Source organism: Astatotilapia calliptera, chromosome 2 (assembly GCF_964374335.1).
Source record: "Astatotilapia calliptera chromosome 2, fAstCal68.1, whole genome shotgun sequence".
NCBI lineage: Eukaryota > Metazoa > Chordata > Actinopteri > Cichliformes > Cichlidae > Astatotilapia > Astatotilapia calliptera.
The window spans coordinates 4141854-4162605 of record NC_137423.1 but is presented as its reverse complement, the minus strand read 5'-3'; the positions used below and the strand labels follow the sequence as shown (position 1 = coordinate 4162605).

Below are 20752 nucleotides of genomic sequence, written 5' to 3'. Positions count from 1 at the left end.
TCTTCCACCTTCAGCTTGGTCTCCTGACGATCTAATAACTTGTCAGTCAAATGTCCAATTAATTCTGAGCCTCTGAAAATAGGAAACTACTGTATGTATGCAAATTACAGCAATTCATAAACAGTTAATGCTAAGTTTTTGCCAGCTCCTTGAGTTAAAGCGTAAAGTTTGCACTTCACACATGAATTTACCTTAGTCCAACAAAATATGGTCACGAGTGTATGTTTTTGTTCTTGTGGATCAGCCTTTAAGGGAATACAGTGACTATCAACTCTCATAGTGCAGTCTGAGTGTGAATTAATACTACTGCAAGTAGTAGTTTCTTCTGTTGGTCAGCAGGAAGAAACCTGCAAATATAGCCTTCCAATTCTGTTAAAGCAGTGGGACATGGTTTTTTTCATTATTAGGTTTTACTGGGCTTCAGCCAGTGCAAGAGGGCATTTATATTCTGCAGGCGCAGCGAAATGTCACATTCAATCTCTACACTTTGTTTTCAAAAGGTCATAATTAGCTAGCAGTTTTGAAACAATTATGGCCAAAGTGCACCAATTTCCCTCTAAAGCAGAACATAGAATTACTCATGGAGAGCAAACTGAACTGCATGTATGTGTGAAACACTTGTGGTTTGGTGTTATTCCACTCTTGCTGCTTAGACCAGTATCAAATGCTTTGTCTCTGTATCAGCTGCAAACCCTAAACACAGCATGAAGATTGGTTTTCCACCTCCAGATTTTTTTTTTTGGTCTTATCTAAGTTGACTGAGCGTAAATTTTTCATTAGAGCCATTCAACACATTTACCTGTAGGAGCAGCTGAGAATAATTACAATTCGCTGGTCAGGCTGGCACATATGCACACACAGGAGGGAAATTAAACAGCAGCTGCTTAGAAACAGGAGAGCGTAGTTGACTCACTGTCACCATACCTGCACCATTTTGCCTGCCAGTTAAACGATTTGGAAAAACACTCAACCAAGTGGCAAGGTGCACTATTGAAAAAAGGAAAATCATCTTTTTAGCCTTTATTTATTCCCAATACTATTTTCTGAAATTTATGCCTTTCTGTGTAAGTGATAATGCTGTTGCTGGAGTGGACAGTTTGCATGTAGCAGCCTCAGCTGCTGTAAGAAATGCTTAAAGACTAAAAAAGGAGACAGTGATGGAGCCACAAGCCTGCTATTGCACACACACACACACACACACACACACACACACACACACACACACACACACACACACACACACACACACACACACACATATATGCAGATTATATATGCATCTGCATGTGAGAAATGCACCTCTTAGGCTAAAAATGAGCATGTTCTAAAACATGAAGGTTTTTATACACAGTATATAGAGTATACAAAACATATCCATATGCATATAAAGTACCTGTGTAATATGTGTGTGTGTGTCTGTGTGTAGTTTGTAGTATGGCGGTCTCACCTCAAGTCTGAACCCAGTGTAGCCGCTGGGAGGGTTGGGCATTTATGAAGGAATTCTGTAATTTTCAAAACTGTGGTTTGAGTTTCACTCTTTTTAACAAGCTGGTTTGGGCACTGATAATGGAAAACGGCTGCAGAGAGAGAGAGCGAGAAGGAGAGCAAAGGAGCGGGAGAGAGAGGCTTTTCACTCACTTCCCATTTCACAAAATATGCTTTTGCAGTTTTCTCTTTGGGGACTTTATCATTTTGGGCTATTTAGACAACAACCTTGAGACTGCAGAAGGAAAAGTTAGAGAAACAGATATAAGAAGGCATGTAAACCCATCAATCCCACTAAGCCCTCTGAACATGGTATCAGAGTCTTAACCCCAAAAGCACAACCAAGAAGAACCTAGTGTACAATCTAAAAACATCTTTAATCATTTACAAGAAGGTGTTTAACCAGGACGAATCCCTTAAAACAAGGTTTAAACATAAATTTATTTTCCATAAAAAAGAAAAATAACAAGAACAGCTTCCTAGCCATCTCCCAGATGTGGCCTTTGAATTGTATATTAACTTACACTGGTAACAACTAGTATAATGAAATCAATGATTTGTTACATTGTAGCCAGAGCAAATGCAAAATTTACTCAATTCTGAACCCTGACTGTGTGAAAGCCACGCATAATAAATAGCCCTATTGCTCAGCCTTTAGTTAATAATGGCATTAAAACATGAACAGTTGCTGAAAATTAGCATTTAAAGTCAAATATATTCCCATCAGCCACACATTAGAACCACTGATGGGTAAAGCGAGTAATATTGATTAGCTTGTTACACTGGCAGCTGTCAAGGGGTGCGATGTATTAGGCAGTAAGTGAAGACTCAATTCTTGAAGTTGTTGTTTTTGGAAGCAGGAGAAATGGACAAGTGGCAGGGATTGTAGTGACTCTGACAAGCAGAAATTCTGATGGCTATAGATGACCATCTTCTTAACAGCAGGTTTTTGGGGTGTTCTTCATCTGGTTGTTAGCAGAAAGTTATCCCTGGAAGGAAAAACAGTGAACTGGAGTTAATGTTGCATTTGGGAAGGGATTATATCAGAAATGCTGGTTATGAGAAAATCATGTCAAAGACACACATTGTATTGTTATAGCTAAACATAGAGCTGCATAACTCCACGATAACGCCTCAAGATAAACCACCTACAAGGGCAGCAATGGCCCAGTAAAGGTCCAGATCTCAGCCTAAAACGCTGTGTGCATAACTGAATCAGCTGAAGTTTTAAAGAAGAGAGGAACAAAAGTCCTCAGTAATAATATGAGAGATGGATAAAGTCATACAGAAAATTATTACTTCACGTTATCACTGCCTGCAGTGACTATACAAGCTACTGAATCATGGGCTGGCTAGTCTTTCACAAGACTGCATAAAGTCCTGTCCTGCGTCACATTACATTGCCATTACAATAGATTGGAGGCACACAGGGTCACTCTAAACTGTTACCACCAATGTAATCCTGCATAAGAAGTGGTAATTGTCCCAAAATAGAGATGATCCTTTACGTAGCATTTTCTCTCCTCTTCTTTTTTTTCTTTGTAGAGAAAACCTTGAAAAATTTACTCTATAGATAAATGAAATCTTAAATAACAAACCCTGCTTGATGAGACAAATACCACGTTGATAATCCAGCTACTCAAAATTCCACTGCTACCATCGTGCTGTATTGGAAATGTTGATCCTGCTGTTATCAATTCAGTGCACAAGAACTAAAAATGGCTTCTATGAAGTTACAAATAGTAGAAGAAATGCTTGTTTCACAAAAGGAACAGTATACATGGAAACAAAAGCTGTTTTTCCAAGCACAGCTACTGTTTCAACATCTGGATGCCAGCTAGCGCTTACATTGCCACACACTCACTCTACACACACTGGTCCAAGCGGCCAAAGGGGCCTGTTAATCTACCAAGAGAGATTTAACCCCCCCCAGACGGGGAGAATATAAAGAGCGTAATGTAATGGATCCAGCTGTAAAAGCACACAATGATACAGAAGAAAATACACCAGAACTTTGCATAACTCATTGTGACTGTAATCTGACCTGAGAGTGGACAGTTTCAGGGTCAGGGCTGGCCACAGTGACAGCATCAGACATAGACTGTAAAGGAGTGTATGGAATTTCTTAATGAAAATGATCTATTGAGCGGTGCTTGCTGCCCACAATGAAATTGAATGATTTGTTTCGTTTCATGTGTTTAAATTTGGTGATTTTTCATTCGTATAGATTAAAATCAAGCAGCTCTTTTATAATGCTTTCACAATAACCCAACATGTACCGTTTTTATGTATGACTGAAGGATGGCTGGACACGTGAAGCCCAAGGAGGAACCTTCAGGAAATTTAATTTTCAGTTAATCCAACCTGCAAAAGCTGTGGGAGAAGACCAAAGCAGAAAACTCACACGGTCACAGGCAGATCATGCAAACTCCACGGGCCAGACCCAGGAAGGAAACGACGGAGCCAATCACCCACTTTCATGGCTTTGTAAAATAGTTTGAACTGTATAAATTTCAAAATATTTTTAAATTCTCAAAACTCCCATTTAGCATAAGAAAAAGAAGCCAGAGCTGTCAGAAATGGTTTCTGTTCAGCATTTAGCCTTTAACCTCTTTTCAGCCAACTCAGAATGGCTTTGCTATATTTATGATCAGCGTGCTGGTGGCCAACTACAACATGTAGAGAATGAGGAAAGGCTCTGACTGCATATACAGTACAATATTTTACATGCCAGCTGTGCCTGTGTGGGCCACTAGTACAGCCACAGCTAGTAGCATTTAGCACTTTTAGTGCTGCTGTAAATAGTGTGCGTGTGCGTGTGGTGCTGGTGGCTTTCTGACGTGTTGTTTGCAGCTTTTTTCTCTACCTTCCATTAACTATTAAGTTTTCATAGGAGCTGTATTATTAAGTCCATTTCTCACCTCCTCACACTCTGAGGTAATGCAAAGAAGGCTTTTACAAGCACTTAACACTAATGTTTCACTATTGCTGCAGTCATGAGCTCATGTTCTTAGCCCCCCCTCCCCCCAGGTTTCACACTTAGTCCATATATATCTCACTTTGTCTCACTCCCTCTGCCCTCTTAAAGATGTTGAACTTTGTTACCACCTTGGGGTGTATAGTTTACAATCCATCGCATGCTCTGATTTGTAAATGTCTTGATATTTTGTTATTTAGTGTCAGAAATATTTTCAGGTGCTTTTAAGGCGACACTGGAACAATGTAATATGTGCTGGTCGCAACCTGGCTGAAAAGAATGTGATAAAACCAGGGTGGCACAGTAGACACAGTAGGATGCTGTTAACTTGTTTGCTTAAAAGAAGTAAATAAACCAAAGACTAGTACGAAATGCAGCAAAAACAAATCCGCTTTTCTTGCTTTTTTCCCTTTTTTTTTTCACTTTTCTGCTCTTAGTTGCTTTGCCACTTCCACATTTGGCTATGCAAATAAAAAAAATGCAAATGTAATATCCTTTTAAAAATATCCATGTATAAAAAAGAAAGAAAGGAAATGTTAATAATCTTCTCACAACATAATTTTAACATTTTAAATTCCCCACTCTTCCTCTTCTACCAGTTTTATTAATTTTAGACTTAAGTAACATTGTTGATAAGTTGAAACCCACTATCTTCAACACTGATATCATTCTTCCCAGACTCTTTGGACCTTGGAGTTTAACCTTTATAAGAACATTTTTAGGGATAAGTCCTGTTCTGGGATATTTTAATCTCTAATTTACATTTTTGGCTGAATTTCCAGGAAAAATTGTCTTCCAAAAGTTTGAAAGGCAATGATGAGATTTTTGAATCTGGGCTTGTTTCTAATGATCTATTATACATTGCCAGTGCTGGTTACTCAACCTTGCTTCCATTATGTGATCTTATTGCTGCATTTGACACAGTGGATCATGAAATACTGATTTCCCAACTTCAGCGATTTATTGGTTTCCCTCTAGCCCTGCAGTGTATCACACTGGTCTATTTTTGGGCCCTATTCTGTTTTCAGCTACTCATTAGATCGATATTTTAAAAGCATAATAGTGTCTGCTGATCATATGCATCTTCATCTAGCTCTAAAACCAGATATTGACACCTCAGTAAATTCCTTAAAATGTTGTTCAACTGAAATTAAAACTTGGCTTTTGCAGAATTTCTACACAATGGGAATAAAACTGAAATCCTGTTTTTTGAAACCCCTTATTGTCAGGCCACTCAACATTACTTTGTTTCTTAGGTAGAAGTTTTGATTCCATTTTGAAATTAGATTTGCACCTTAAGTCCATTGTCAGAGCAAGCTTCGTAGCCTTAAGTACCCTTCAATCACTTTTATGCCCCTTCTCAAACGCTTAGGTTGGGGTTAGGGGTTAGCTGCCCAGCAGCTGTTAATAGTTCCAGGTACCAGAACGGATTCTACAGCCAATCAGCCGTTTGCAGTCACAGCACTAAAACTCTGGAACAGCCTCCCCCTCAAGATTAGGTTGTCCCTTCACTAACAGTCTTCAAATCTCAACCTTTACCTTTTCTCTTCATCCTTTTCATTTGACTTTTAAATAACTTTTCAGCTGTCGTTCTGCAAGCACCATGGGTTGATCTTTTTAATTATTTATAATGATGTATTTAGTTATGTTCACTTACTGTCTTGTAATTTCACTTTGTTAATTGTTTGTTTGATTGTTGTGCAGCACTTTGATCAATATCTGTTGGACTTAAATGTGCTTTATGAATAAACATGACTTCACCCCAAAACAAAACAGCAAAAAAGCCCCAACAAAACCCAAGAACATGGTGAAAGTAAAAACAGGAAAAACAGGGGCACTCAGATATCAGGTAAAACGATATTTTAAGTTTTCATCAGGCAAAAAACAAAACAAACAAACAAAAAAACAGATCGATGTGGAGTACCTCTAAGTCATAAGTAAATACAAGATATTCTTGTACGATAAATATCTGGAGAACCAACAAACTCATGAACACAGGACTTTTACCAAGGATGTTTGGGGTCATGTTGGCATTATTATTTTCCTTCTTGTCATTTTTGCTTTCCAATGATATTTGGTGGTCTTTATGCTACAAAACTACTTGGTTAATTTTAGGAAAAGATTTGGGTTTGGATACTTTGATCACACATTAGAATCTTCTAAATCAGCGGTCCCCAACCCCTGGGCCTCGGACCGGTACCGGTCCGTGAGTCATTTGGTACCGGGCCGCGAGAGTTGAGGCTCAGGTGTGAAATGTCTGGTTTTCAGGGTTTTTATCGGTTTTCAGCGTTATTTTGTTATCGTTTTTATCGTTAACTCAGTTTTCCTGGGTCTTTTCACGTGTGTTATGAATAAATTTTCTTTTTTTCGGTACTGGAAATATGAAAATATTGTCGGGCATAAACCGGTCTGTGGCGCAAAAAAGGTTGGGGACCGCTGCTCTAAATTATTTGGCTATTTGGATCGTAAGTTAAGGAGCATATGACACTCATTTCCTTAAACAACAGCATAAAAAATAATTTTTGTCTCTTTTCCAGACGAAGACAAAAGTCACACACCCTCGATGGGACCGGGAGTTACCTTGTGTTTGTCCACCTGTAAATCAGAGTCAGGGGTTAAAGTTATCAGTCGGGCTTAACAGGCTGTATTTATTGGCTGTCAGTGTTTCTACAGGACCACAGGAATTCCACCAAATTACTGCATGTATGACTTACTGCCTAATACTCTCTACACTTGCACACTTGCAAGTTCACACATGAAAGTATATAAATGTAGGTGAAGTCAGGCTCCCTCGGCCTGTATGTATTTCAGCATTCTCCTTTTATATTAGATTCAGGTTTCTGTTATAGGTTACACTGTTTTTATAGGCCAATTTAAAACTAGTGAGGTGCCCCCTGTTACTGCTTCAGCAAGTCCAGCCTGGTACAGCTTGTTTATATTAAAACGTTTTTCTTTCACTCCTAATGACAGAAAACTGTACAACTAAGACCTGCTGCTGCTGTTTCACTATCAGTGTGTAGAAGCAGTACACCATTTACTTTAATAGCAGTCAACACTATGATTTCATGGTGCAAAATTCAGCGTTTCCCAGGTTTTCAGTATACACGTGTGTCCCGGCACTAAAGGTTTCCCATTATGTCAGGTGCTCTTTGTACAGAACAGAATTTCTTTTATGCTGTCGGAAATGTGACAACATGAATCCGTTTTGAATTAAGTCTGTTGTGTAACGAAAGGTTACAACATGAAAATTACCTTATTGCATTTCATTGCTTTATTAAAAAGCGTGACCCCGCGGCCTGATGTGTTGGCTACGTCCTCACTTTCTCACCCTCATGAAAAGATTTTTTATGAAGCGCAACATCTTGCTTCCTTCCTTCAGTTTATTAAAAAACCTTCTTTCATCAACTGTGAGGCTGTTTTGTAAGAACTCACACCTTAAAATGATGAAATGTGCATGACATAATAAAATGTACAAATCTAAGCAGGATGGAAATTACGTTCTCCCTGCTTTTGCAGAACAAATAATAATAATAATACATTTAACTATTATTGCTTAAGATAAGAAAACACAGCCTAATAATATCCTATCCCTATTGGTAATATTCCTGGCTTGGATAGAAGCTTGGGAATATTGCTAAAATGCCATTTTTGCTATAAGCTCAATGCTTCCTACTCTGTTCAGCGCTTGAGGATTTGATGTCCTTGTGAAGTGAGGTAAAACATAAAGCCGTTTTAAAGCTTGTTGTGGAAGAACTGGTCTCTGTTGAGAGCTGACCTCAAACGATTCATTTCAATTTTGATGAATTGGAAAGCCAACTAGGAGCCGGGTCTTATTGCCCAGCATCAGTGCCCGACCTCACTGATGTTTTTGGACCCATATGAGGGAAAATTCCAGCAGCCAGGTTCCTAAATTTTGTGGAAAGCCTTCCTGGAAGAATGAATGGGGTACCTTATATTTATACCCGTGGTTTTGGAATGGTATCTTCAAAAGTTTCATGTATTCAGATGTAATGTTCAGGTGTCTACACACTATTGGCCATGTAGCGTATGTGTACACTATATGGTGAAACATGCTGAAACTGATTTTACTTCCTAGTTTTGGATTTATTTACCCGATACCTATTTTATGAAAGCGTCCTTTGTACTGTTAAATAAATCTGAAAAAAGGCATGAATGACATGATGGTATTTGGTGATGCTATGATGGTAATGCTATTTCACAGCCTTCCCATCTTTTTTCACCTCTGCTCCTCATCTTTGCACAATCGTGTACAAAAACAAACACACCCAAAGCTCCTGCATCTCACTGAAACACAATGTTAGAAAACACCCAGACCCAGCTCTGTGGTTAGATGAACATCTCTTCTCTGATCTGATCCCTATTTTCTCAGAGATCAGCTTCCTTAACGCCACACCTCTTACAAAGGAGCTCCTGTCTGAGGCACCACAGGTCATCACTACTGTGATAGTTCTCAAGCAACAACAATGAAAACATCCCCTTTCTCTGATGGTAAAGGTGTAGTGAACCCAGCGAATCACACGATAGCATCTGCATAAACACAAACATGCATTGTAGTGCCCTAAAGATAAGGAAGAAAGGTTAGACCACCAGCTACTAGTGTTGAACTTTTGTAGCAGAGGAAAGACTTTGCATGGCCGTTTTGGCACATTAGGAAAGAGATGGATAATCACAAAATATTTAGAACAGAATTATTACTGAATGTTTTGTTTGCTCTTTTCTTTAGCAACGGCCGTAGTACAAAAGAAATACACCAGCAAATATTTGATTCTGATAAAAAATTTAAAAAAAGGCAAATTGTGGTTCAGGCTTAAGGTACAAGCCTGCAGTTATTACAACTTTAATCATACACAAAAACAACCAAAATAAAAGTACTTGTAGTACTGTTTGTTTCCAAGTCTCTGAGTCTCTCCTGGAGAGATGGACCACCAGAAGATATTCCCTCAGTTGTAGTTTTGATGATGGTGATGACCTGTTCTTTCCAAAACACTCCAAAATGTACACACGACCCAGCATATGATTCATGTCCTTTTTAAATTTATGGAAAAAAGAGTGGAGATACTCTAAAAGTCGAGCAGCTTCTCGGGCAACACACGCGCTCTGATAACCCAAACAGATGACAGACTGATGAAGATAAAGAAGCTTGCACAGTTACTGATAACATATACACGAAAGCTCAAAAGGATCCCGAAAAATCTCAGTGCGTTTGTTGTGTTTCCATAGCAACTGCTTGTTTTAACCATAAATGAACGCAAGGGCTGAATATTATTAGGTTAGCGCTACATGTGCTAATATCTTGTATTGTCATTCTGTTTTAACATTTTACTATGTGTCTTTTCGTGATTTATTCAAATTAAAAGTTTAATACTTCCTGAAACAGAGCAGTGTGTTCACAAGCAACAGATATGGAAGCAAATCCAGTTAACTTAGAAACACCTCTCCTCAATCTTCCATTATCTTAGCTCAAAACTAAATGATAATGCAAATCTTCTTGATGTTAGGTGTCTCAGCCTCATCCTGTTTAGTGCTGAAACATCAAAGTCCTGAATATAACATAACAAAAATAAAACCTTAAATTAATACCACAAAATGGTTTTTATTACTTATGAAGCTTTTCAACCTTTTCTTTTCTGTCAAGTATAAACTTCCACAGTAAACAGTGTCCCTTTTCTCACGAGAATGCAGGATGTAACACATATAGTGGGAGAACATGAATGAACCTGCGTCTGTGCTGTAGGTACAACCAAGTGCCCACTAGACAGTTGAGCCAACAGCTTTGAGCAACCCACACTTTGGCATGGCCATTATTGGAGCTTTATCGACCTCCCACTGTGAAAGACTCAAGACATTCCTATACGCTGTAAATGTTCTCACTCTTGATTATTATAACTGTCTTTCGACATACCTGAATTGTCAGAGCAAATTATTACTCTGGCTTATGGTGGAAATTGCATTTGGTGTTCTGACAAAGCAATGACTACTGGGTGGTTGGCCTTAGAAAGAAATCATTTGACACCACCAAAAAAATCTAAAGCATAACTCTTACTTTTGACTTCACAGTTGGTAAGTAATATGTAGGGGTTGGCAAAAGTTGGCTGTTATTGTGAAGCTCCAGACCTGCATGCTTTGAGAGATCTGTGACAAATGGTCATGTCAACAAAAGCCATATCCCTGCAGAGTTACTCAGACATTCAGAAAAACACAGATTTTCTAATATTCAGGGTTTTGGTTGGATGTACTGAAAGACACTACAAGCCAGAAGCGTAGAGTGAATATACAATGTCTGGTTAAACAAAATCATGCTTTCTGTCTTTTAAGTCTCCTTCTTTCCGTGGCTGGGTTTCCACATGTTTCTCTTTGAATATGTGAGGAATCTTGCAGCAACTATTTAAAAACAAATTTTTTTAAAGCTATGAATAAAGTTTAAGGCCACTCTGTTAGATTGTTGTGATATGGTTGTTGGTTCCAGATGGGTTTGTCTTTGTATTTCAGGAACTGCTGATCTACTGGGATTTTTCCCACACAACCATCGCTAGAGTTGACAAAGAATAGGTAAAAGAAAGTGAAAACATCTAGATAGCGGTAGTTCTCTGGGAAAATAAAATACCTTGTTGATGCCAGAGATCCACAAGGGTTTCAAGCTAATAGGAAGGCAACAGTAACTTATATAATCACTCATAACAATCAAGGTATGCAGAAGACCATTGCTTGAAGCAGACAGGCTACGCCAGCAGATTACCATACCAGGTGCCACTACTGCCAGGAACAGGAAACTGGTGACATTTGATTCAGGTAGGTTTAGAATCTGGAATGCACAACATGAAATCACGGACTCATTCTGGCTTTGGCTGGTGGTGCATAATAATGTGAGGATATTTGGCACACTTTTAGCATTCTTTGACTACAGTGTATTCATCCTATGATGTCCACGTCACAAAGCTCAAATTATATCAAAGTAGTTTATTTAAAATGACACTGAGTTCACTGTACTAGTAGCTGCCAAATCTGCAGAAAGACAGTTCTGAATGCAAAAAGGGTTCAACCTGGCAAGGTGTGCCTAATGAATTGACTGGCGAATGTATTTAACTCAAAGGGTGACGACACCAATTTATGCCTATTGCTTCACCAGTTTATGTTTCATGACTTCACTGATTGCCATTCTTTTTTCTAACATCTCTCATTCTCCTCACTCCTTTCATCATTCCTCTTTTTTCTCCTTTTCCTTCCTCCACATGAGTTCAAACAATTTCTTCAGCTTCCCACTTTTCCTGATTTTTCCCTTACCTTGTTGCACTCTTACTGTTATGGTTCTTGACATCGTTCCTACTCATTCAGACTATTGTAATGTATTTTATTCCCGACATTACATCATGTTCTTTGGTTTTCTCATGTGTAATACCTCACGCAGTTACGCTGCTGCTTTGATCACGGTGTTTTTTAATAAATGCATCTATTCTCTTACACTAACCTTTCTTCTTCTCCTGCTTCATTAGACTTTGGAATAACTGTTGTTGCGGCAGCGCTGGCGGTTGTGCAATTAAACTTGTGTATTTTAATGGCCAAATGCTTCATGAACCATTTGTTTATATTACCTCAACTCTCACAAAGCATGAATTTGGCATGCAAAACTTCCCTAACTAATTAGACCAAATGTTACCCTCGGCAATCCATTTTGGATTAGCAGGGCCTCCAAGGAAAAGCTATGACATACTGCATTCTTGGATTTATGTTATTGATGTTGTTCTAATTGGGCTAAATCTGGTTTAAAAAAAATCTTTTAAAGTGTATCCACCCTGCCGCTGGAACTCTGAATGCTTACATATGAAGGTAATCTGTTGTTTTTTCTTTGATGGTGACAATCAGTGGAAAGCAACGCGACCAGGGGGAAAGAGAGGGAGGGAAAATGATGACAAAGAACTGCTCAAAAGGGTTTAAGAGCAGAGAGAAATAATATAAAACAGAAGAAATAAACTGATGAAGTGGATTTCAAAAGAATGTTTTTATGTTCTGAACAGGTTTGTCAGCTTTTGAAATTGGCTCTGGGTTGATTATTATGCTTTGCATTCTCTTTATTTCTGTTTTGTGCTGCACACAGAAATAATTTTGCACTCCAGCAGAAATATCTGTGCAGAGTAGCTGATAGAACAAGAGAGGGGGGGAAAGGGTGGAATTTGAGCTCATGTGTTACTATAATCTACATCTCCAATTAGGTAAATATATCTGTACCGAGTCTTAGTCTTTCTTTGATGGCAGTAATCTGTGACACCTGACAAAAAACATAAAGAGAAAAGTAATTGGAACAGGAAAAGAGGCAAGAAAAATGTAACACGAGCCGATGATTATATGTGTAATCTGAATATGCAGCATATGGCGCACAAGCAGGTCTCCTTCTTTATGCACCAGCAGCTGCTCATACATTTAATCATTTAATGTTCCTCCTGTTTCATCTTAAATTATGCACATTTTTTTGTGCATTTACATGCATGCTTTGCGCCCGCAAACACACACAGGCAAACAAATGAATTATACTCAATTTTCTTTCCTTTAATGAAGCGTAGACATATGGACTGTGTTTTCCTCTCTTGGTAAGATTTGTTGCTGATGAGCCACTAAAAGCAAACAAATCTTACAGCGTCATCTCCTGCCTCGTTCTTTTGGGCATGCCAACAATAACCAGGATTGCATTTTAGCTAACATCATGTAAATAATAAACTGACCACTCTCTCTGTGAACCCACATGACCTGGAGAAAGGCATGGTTTCCACTTTATCTGATCTTAGTGGGCAACGTGCCTTCTACATCTTCATTTCTCTGTTTTTCTGTGAATAGGTCTTCGTGGGATTATTACCATCTTTCATGTTCCCTCTTTTTTGGGCTGGAACTTTTCTATCCCCTAAAAAAATTAAATCATAGACAGTTAACTGCAGCATTGTAGTATGTTGAATGAGTCTTCAGTAAGTGTTTATATTTTCAATATGAACTTGTGATTTTTTAAGATTTTGGATTTGGATATTCCTGACTTGCAACTATCAGACATGTAATTTACAAACCCCGAGATCATTAAAATATACAAATGGATTAAAATGACTAATATGACCATGAGGATCAGAGATGGCAGGGTGAAGTTGGCTTGTAAGCCTCCAGGTGTTGAAGAACCCGCCGAGGGAATTTCAGTGAGGCCTTACTGTTGTTCTTGTATTGAGAAAAAGAGAATGAAAAACAGAGTTTGGGGTGAGGGTTGTGACAATTGAGACAAATGGGACAGAAAAGGAGTAGACAAGCCTATACAACTGTTTAAACAGGAAATCTAATTAGGGTGAGATGTGGTCTTGTTCCTGAATCTAAGTTAATCTAAGTTATGACTTCATAAAATGAAAGCTGAAACTCTGTTGTATTTTTTTTATAAATCATAATCAGCTGATGCTAATGTGGTCTATAAATTAATTTTTTTGCACGGACACAAGGAAAAGAAGACAGAGACATCTATCTGATGCTGCCAACATGACATTGATTCTTTGTAAACATCTGCAAAGACATCACACTAACACAAAGTTAGCAAAGGAGAAACCTGAATGATATTAAAGCCCTGACCAAGCTGCAAGAGCCTTCAACGGGTAACAAATCAGTGATGAGCAGTCAGGGTTTTAAGCCCTGCAGCTTCTATTTGTACCTGTGCAGGAGAATCACTGTGCAGATCAACGGAAAGCTCTTTTTGGGATTGTTTTCAGGTTTGCAGTTGGCCCATGTGTTTATGGAAAAATGAGTTATCTTCTCCAGGGAGTTTTTTTTTAAAGGAAATAAAAGGTATTGCTTCTTTGAATATTATTTTAATGTACTGAGTAAGTCAGATTGCCAACATAGATAAACTATATCTTGTTTCTTCCTTTCTTTCTAAAGGGACATGTGGCACAAGAGAAGATTGGTATTTTCTTAGACATCTAGTCCTCTGTTGTATATGGCGGAAACAGACAGAGTATTTCTATTAAATACTAAATTTCCTTTTTCATCGCAGTGGCTGTGTGGCCCCTGTTAGCATCAGATCCAAAACCTACCACAAACAAATCCGGTAATTATAATGTGATAAGAGATGTTACGGGAACATGTTCTCCACTACCGGCTCCTAATGGGCAGCTGTAACTTCTACAAACATGTTGGTTGTTGTATCAAGAATATGATAAGTTCTTTGGTGTACCAGATATTTTCCGAGATACTGGTGTAAACTTACCTCTTTAATATATGTGAGTCATGCTGTAAAACTGGCGGTTGGGTGGTCAGGAATCTCCCTGTAGGAAATATCTGATATTTGATAAATGTGGCAGAAATCCGGGTTCATATCTGGTTATTTCCTCTCGTCATTGCTTTCTTTAAATTAAAGTACATCATTCAATTATCTCTTTCAGTACATTTTCCTCTATGCCTTTCTTTGCTTTCAATATTAATTTTCCTGGATGTACGTGGCCCTCAGAGATATTATTTCTAACGAGTGAGCTTCACAGTTTTTGCTGTTTGTTGGCTTGTTGTCTTCCTCCGTTCTGCTTATCACTGCCAATCAGATTGTAGGCTGTGGAGTGAAGTACCAGCATTAATGATTCCAGTAATGCTTTGCACAGTTTCTTGTGAAATGTAGTGAGAAGTCTCATTTTCTTGGATACACAAACGCTTAAATATAATGTCTAATGCCCATGAGAGGAACTGGAAGAACATTTCCTGCAAGCTGATTAAATCACTTTCTGACATAATCAGTAGCAGAACTCAAAACAATACATCCTGGGCAATTTAGTCCTTTGCATTTTGTTGTATAAACTATTTACTGCATCTATTCACTTGCTTTGAATGTTATCAATCAGTTAAAGGACCACTAACCACAAGCTACACTAGGCATGTTATCCATTCTGATCATTGATAAACACATTGTAAACAAAGTTGCAGTTTTGACTGAAAATTGTAATTTTAAAGTCTAATTTTAGTATCTAAACCTAACCAAATAATGAAGGTTGATTGGGAGTACGGTCCTTATATCCTCTATAGTCACCCATAACCATTATTTAATGAGATAATAACAATGGCGGTGGAGGACCCCTACTAGCTATTTCTATGGTAGTAATAACTACTCACAGTGACCACTTAATGGGCAGATTCCCTTTGGAGGAGGTGGTTCAAACCTAATCAAAGTATAGTTTTGAAGTATATAAGCTCTTTTTCAGTTCTCTCCAATGTATTTGTTTTTAGAGGTATTTTTTTAACACTTCATCAACAAATTTCACGTCGCTAACTCGGGATTTATGATTCCACAGGAAATTTACACCTCAGCCACATCATAACCGCAAAACCTCTCTGAAATCCTACACTGTAGCCTACGGCGCAACCTGTCATGCACGTCCCTTGAAATGTAGCTACATGTATGGTCGATGCGGCCTGCAAGTATTGTGATTGGCCTGTTCAATAGCCTTGATTCTTCTTGAGCACTTTCAGCTGCTTTCATCGCGATCACGTTGTTCCTCTTCCTCAAACGTCTAAATCGTGCCTAAGCCCTAAGGATCTAAAGCCCCTCTAAGTGACAGGTCTCGCCGCTACATAAGCAAGTTTATTTTTTCAGATTTTTCAATTTCCAGGGCTGTACACTGTGATTTTTACTTGTTTTTGTAAGAAGCACTTCACAGAATATTCCTATTGCAGACAAACCATCATGCGATAACCACAGATGTAACCTGGAACGATTTTGCAACCCAGACATTTAAACTAAAATCTGAGCTAAACAACACAATTTCAGACAAAAACAGAAGCAGCTGCGTTAAAACAGGAAACGTAGCAGACAAGTATGTCGGGGGAGAAACCTGTTTATTGTGTACTTCACACCAAAATGAATGCATTCAGGAATGAGCACACGGTGTGTGCATGATGCATTAGTTGGTGGTGTGTGTGGGCTTTTCGTTTGACTTGTAGTGATTCAGCATGGATACAAAGCAGAAACATTGGCTTCCTATTAGAGATGGACCGATCCGATATTACGTATCGGTATCGGTCAGATACTGACCTAAACTACTGGATCGGATGTCGGAGAGAAATAAAAAATGTAATCCGATCCATTAAATATCACGAAAGCACCTCACAAAACTTGCGACATGACGTAATTCAGCTCATAGCTTTAGCACGTCGGGGCGGTATGCGTCACGTGACTGTGGCTGTGCAAGGCCTGTCGGCATTCTGGTTGAGCATTTGCAGCTTCGCTAGCAACCCCGCATTTCATCTCCAAGGAAGTGATCCCAGAGAAGTAAAGCAGTGTGTAAGTTCATCTCTGAATGTTAGTAAAGCATTCCCACTTTAAGCTTAACAACCGATATATGGAGCGACTTCCTCTTCTTTCCCCCTCCCTCTCCTGCTGCTACTTCAATCACGAAACTGATTAATGATCAGCTGATCGGCTTTTCTGTCACGACTCCGTCTCTCTTGTTTGTTTTTGGCCAACTTTGCACCAGAAAGAGGAAACCAGCGGATAAACAACAGCAGCACGTTTAAGCTTGATAATCTGTTGTTAGAATTTATTTAATATTTCTTTCTACACCAGGATCCTTTTCTAGCTGACGGCTGGTAACTGTGCAGGGGCGGATCTAGCAAAGTTTAGCCAGGGGGGCCGATAGGGCATTAACAGGGAAAAGGGGGCACAAAGACGTACTTTTCTTTCTTATTCTCATTTAAAATGTGTAGCTTTTAATAAATAATTATCTTTATCGTTGATTACGTCGATTAAGCATCACGAAGCGGAGGGTGGGGGGTGGTTCCCTATTTATTTTTTGTGGGAGTTTGCAACCCTATTAGTTATGTTGCTTAATATTTCTGCTACTCTTTAAAATACCAGAATATGGAGGATGGTGTAGGTTTACGTTTATTAGATTGATCAGTATTGCTGAACTATAAAATAGTTTTTTGCATACAGTTATAACAGAATAGCTTTAGTGTTTTTAAAAAAAACTTGAGTATGAACTTCTACAAAATGCAGCAACATATTAATAAAACAGTTTTATTGATTAACAAATACACTATATCGGATTCATATCGGTATCGGACATTGAAAAGTGGTATCGTGCCGTCTCTACTTCCTGTGTGGTCTATATCACTCAACACATGAAGAAATCGATTTGAACTTCACACAGACACTGAATCGTGTTATTTCTCTAGACTAAATATGTTTTTGCATCTGTGTTTTCACTCTTATTTGTATATATCATACGTGTGCGAATGAGCCTCATTTATGCGTGCATTTGAATGAAAACCTCCCTTCTAAACAATCAAAGAGACACGGTGTGTTGATAAAACTTTGAAATCAAGCCAAAATAATAGAGAGGGGAGAAAAAGCTTCGATGGAAACATTAGTCATTCAGACATCAGTGCACATTAAATCTTACTTTGGGAGAGGAGGGCAAAGGAGCCATCGTTCTTAAAAACATTTCCTTATACAAATGTTATGACAGTCATGTCATTCTTCACATATTTCTAATACTGCAATAAGCCTTAAATATTCTGTCTTGATGAAGATAATCTGTTGGTTTAAGTTTTTGATTACGCGCTTACATTTACAACAGCTTTGACCTTTCTCGCTGCAGTGACTTCTGTATCTTGCCTGTTTACCTTTACTATTCCAACGCTTCTCTGCTCTTCACCCTGCTCATCTCATTCCTCCTCTGTTTTTTACCTCTGCCTCCTCAGTAAATCACTCCCACATTTTGTTCATCCTTTAACTGTTTTTTAAATCATCTTCATTTTTCTCTCAAGGATTCATTTCTTCAGCTGCATTTTTGCTACATTCGCACTGAAATTTGTATCTGTTTTTTTTTCCAACCAATTTTTCCCATTAACATAAACGGAGTTGGCACGACTAAAGATGGAAAATATTGGAGGAAAGACAAAGCAAAAAAACCCCAAAAACATTTAGAGACAAATGCTGAGATGAAATAGGAAGGAAGGACAGGATGAGCAGGAGAAATGAAGATGAATTTTAAAATAGAGAAACATAGAGACACACACAGAGAAATGAAGCTCACTAGAGAAGACAGATGTGAAGATAATTTCTCCTGGGATAAAGGGAGACAATCTGTAATCAGAACTGTAGATATTTAGAAGAAGGTTGGAATTAAAGGTATTAAACAAATGTTATTGAGAAAGACAAGCACTTGAGTGGATGCAGAAAAAGGGCAAAACCCACAAAGACAAAAGTAAAAAAAAAACACGAATTAATCAGAGAACAGTGAAACTTTTTTGATCCTTCTCAGGCTGCGGCAACTCTCCCAGTAATCTGAGGACTTGATGGAGAACACTTCATTTGATGGGTGTAATGCTAGCCTCTGTGACCTCCCAAAGCACTTAATGAGGAAATGACCGCCACACTCTGGGTAATTTGCGGCAATTAATTGCTATGGCAACCACTGATGTAAGGGTATCCGCTGTCCTTTAATCAGGCTGCGGGACTCATCTCAGGTAATGCTGAGAAACGTGAGAATTTATGTACACACACTGACTCATAAAACCACACACAGGCATACTTTCTGTTACAGTTGGCATCACTTAGCCTTTCTGCGGCAAAGCAGACCAATGAACATAGATTTCCTGTGGCCCAGGTCAAGTTTTCCAGTTGTCCTGGGTAACAATGAGCCTCTTAAACAAAAATCTTGTTTTACGACAACCTGGGCCTTTCTTTTAGTTTTCAGCACCTCTTAATGGTTGCAACAACATCACTGTAACAAATGCACCAAATTTTAGTGGGGAGTTTTTTCAGGGATGATGCCTTATGTAGGATTTTCCTGTAGGCGAGTAGCTCATTTTATTAGAATTTGAAGAAAGTATCGAAAAGTTCTTTAGATAATGAGTAAAAAGTTTGACCAGGTTGTAGCATTACAGGGAAGCTGCTGCAATTTTCAGGTTAATTAAGATTCATCCTCTTCTGCACCATGAACATTCATAAATAATTGAAGAGATATTTCAGGCCGAAACAATCCCATCCGTAAAACCCACAGAGGCTTGAAACACCTCACACCAGCCTGATTATAGCTATATGATAGGTAATAAGACACACAAGAGCAAAAATGATTGGACAGTAAGCGAACCATATGACCGTAAAAATATTCCTATGCCCAGCTAAAATGTGATGCTCAGTAAACAGCACGAGGGTTAGAGTTATTCCACATTTTATATTGGATGTTGGGAAGATTGCATCTCTGCAACCAAACCCACCAGGGATGTCATGAATAAGTTCCTTACTCTACAATCTACAGTCTAAACCCAGATGTCATGATTTACAATTCAAAAATCATTAGAAAATTATAGAACTGTATTTCCATAAACAACCAATTCCTTGGAAAAGTCTGTGAAGTATATAAACTGCTTGGTCTCCTTATGCTGAAATGAAAAAGGGCTGCAAGCTGTAATATAAGAGCTGTTTTGCTGTGCAAATATTACACCACTGCAATTATTCAAAATGACAGTTAAAACCTCTTGGAACAAGTTGCTGCTGTTATCAAGGGCTGTTACTGGCTCATTACCTTCTTTTTACTTTTCAAAACACATTCACATGGCACAGGAAGTGTCGGGTTTATAGGAAATGTGGTCTTAATTTTGAGAAACAAAAAAATGTTACAAGTAGCACCTTTAATAACCTTTATGAGCACCAATTTAACACCATTGTTCTTACACAGTAAAGCCTAGCCATGTGGTTTGTAGCTGGAAGGACACCAGCTTCAATTCACATATTCACTGGGGAAATCTGCCTCAGGAAATAATCAGAAATGCCCTCATTCTTTAGAATATTAAGATGAGAAAGGCAGGTAAACTTTAGCAGTATGCAGTGAAGTTGAATACTTGCTGTAAGATGAGGACTGCGGTTGCGGGATCTGTCGTACGAGCTTGAAAAAGAGACTGCGTGTTCAGCAAGCTTTCCCTGAATAAATAAAGGTTAAAAACAAAGTCCACATCCCAGTGTTTCCACCCCACCCCTGACTCATCTCTGCTGGGGTTAGTTGTCCTTGTCAGCTTGCCTGGTGTCTGTTTGGTGGCGTAAAGGGAAAGCAGGCTGGCAATTCAGCAGTTTTGGCTGCTGCATCCCTCCTCTCTTCCTCCTCGTCTTCCACTCTTGAGCTTTCCACTTGGTTTTCATTTTCTGTGCAAGCCACAAGGACAAAAATCAGTCCATCTGTGGAAGTCCATGATTGCAACAAATATGTTTTTTCTTCTGTGTTTAGGCTGTTTTTTAGTTTCTAATCCACTACCGACAGATATTTAACA

The 20752-nt window shown here is 38.6% G+C and overlaps 1 long non-coding RNA gene across 1 annotated transcript; it reads right to left on the bottom strand.

The window, feature by feature from the left end:
- Window positions 1–1843: 1843 nt before the first annotated feature.
- Window positions 1844–20456, bottom strand: LOC145420451 (uncharacterized). The gene is made up of 2 exons (XR_013901762.1): window positions 20330–20456; window positions 1844–2474 (listed from the first exon to the last, which is right to left on the bottom strand). It is a non-coding gene; the product is annotated as an uncharacterized LOC145420451 (long non-coding RNA).
- Between the last annotated feature and the right edge of the window lie 296 nt (window positions 20457–20752).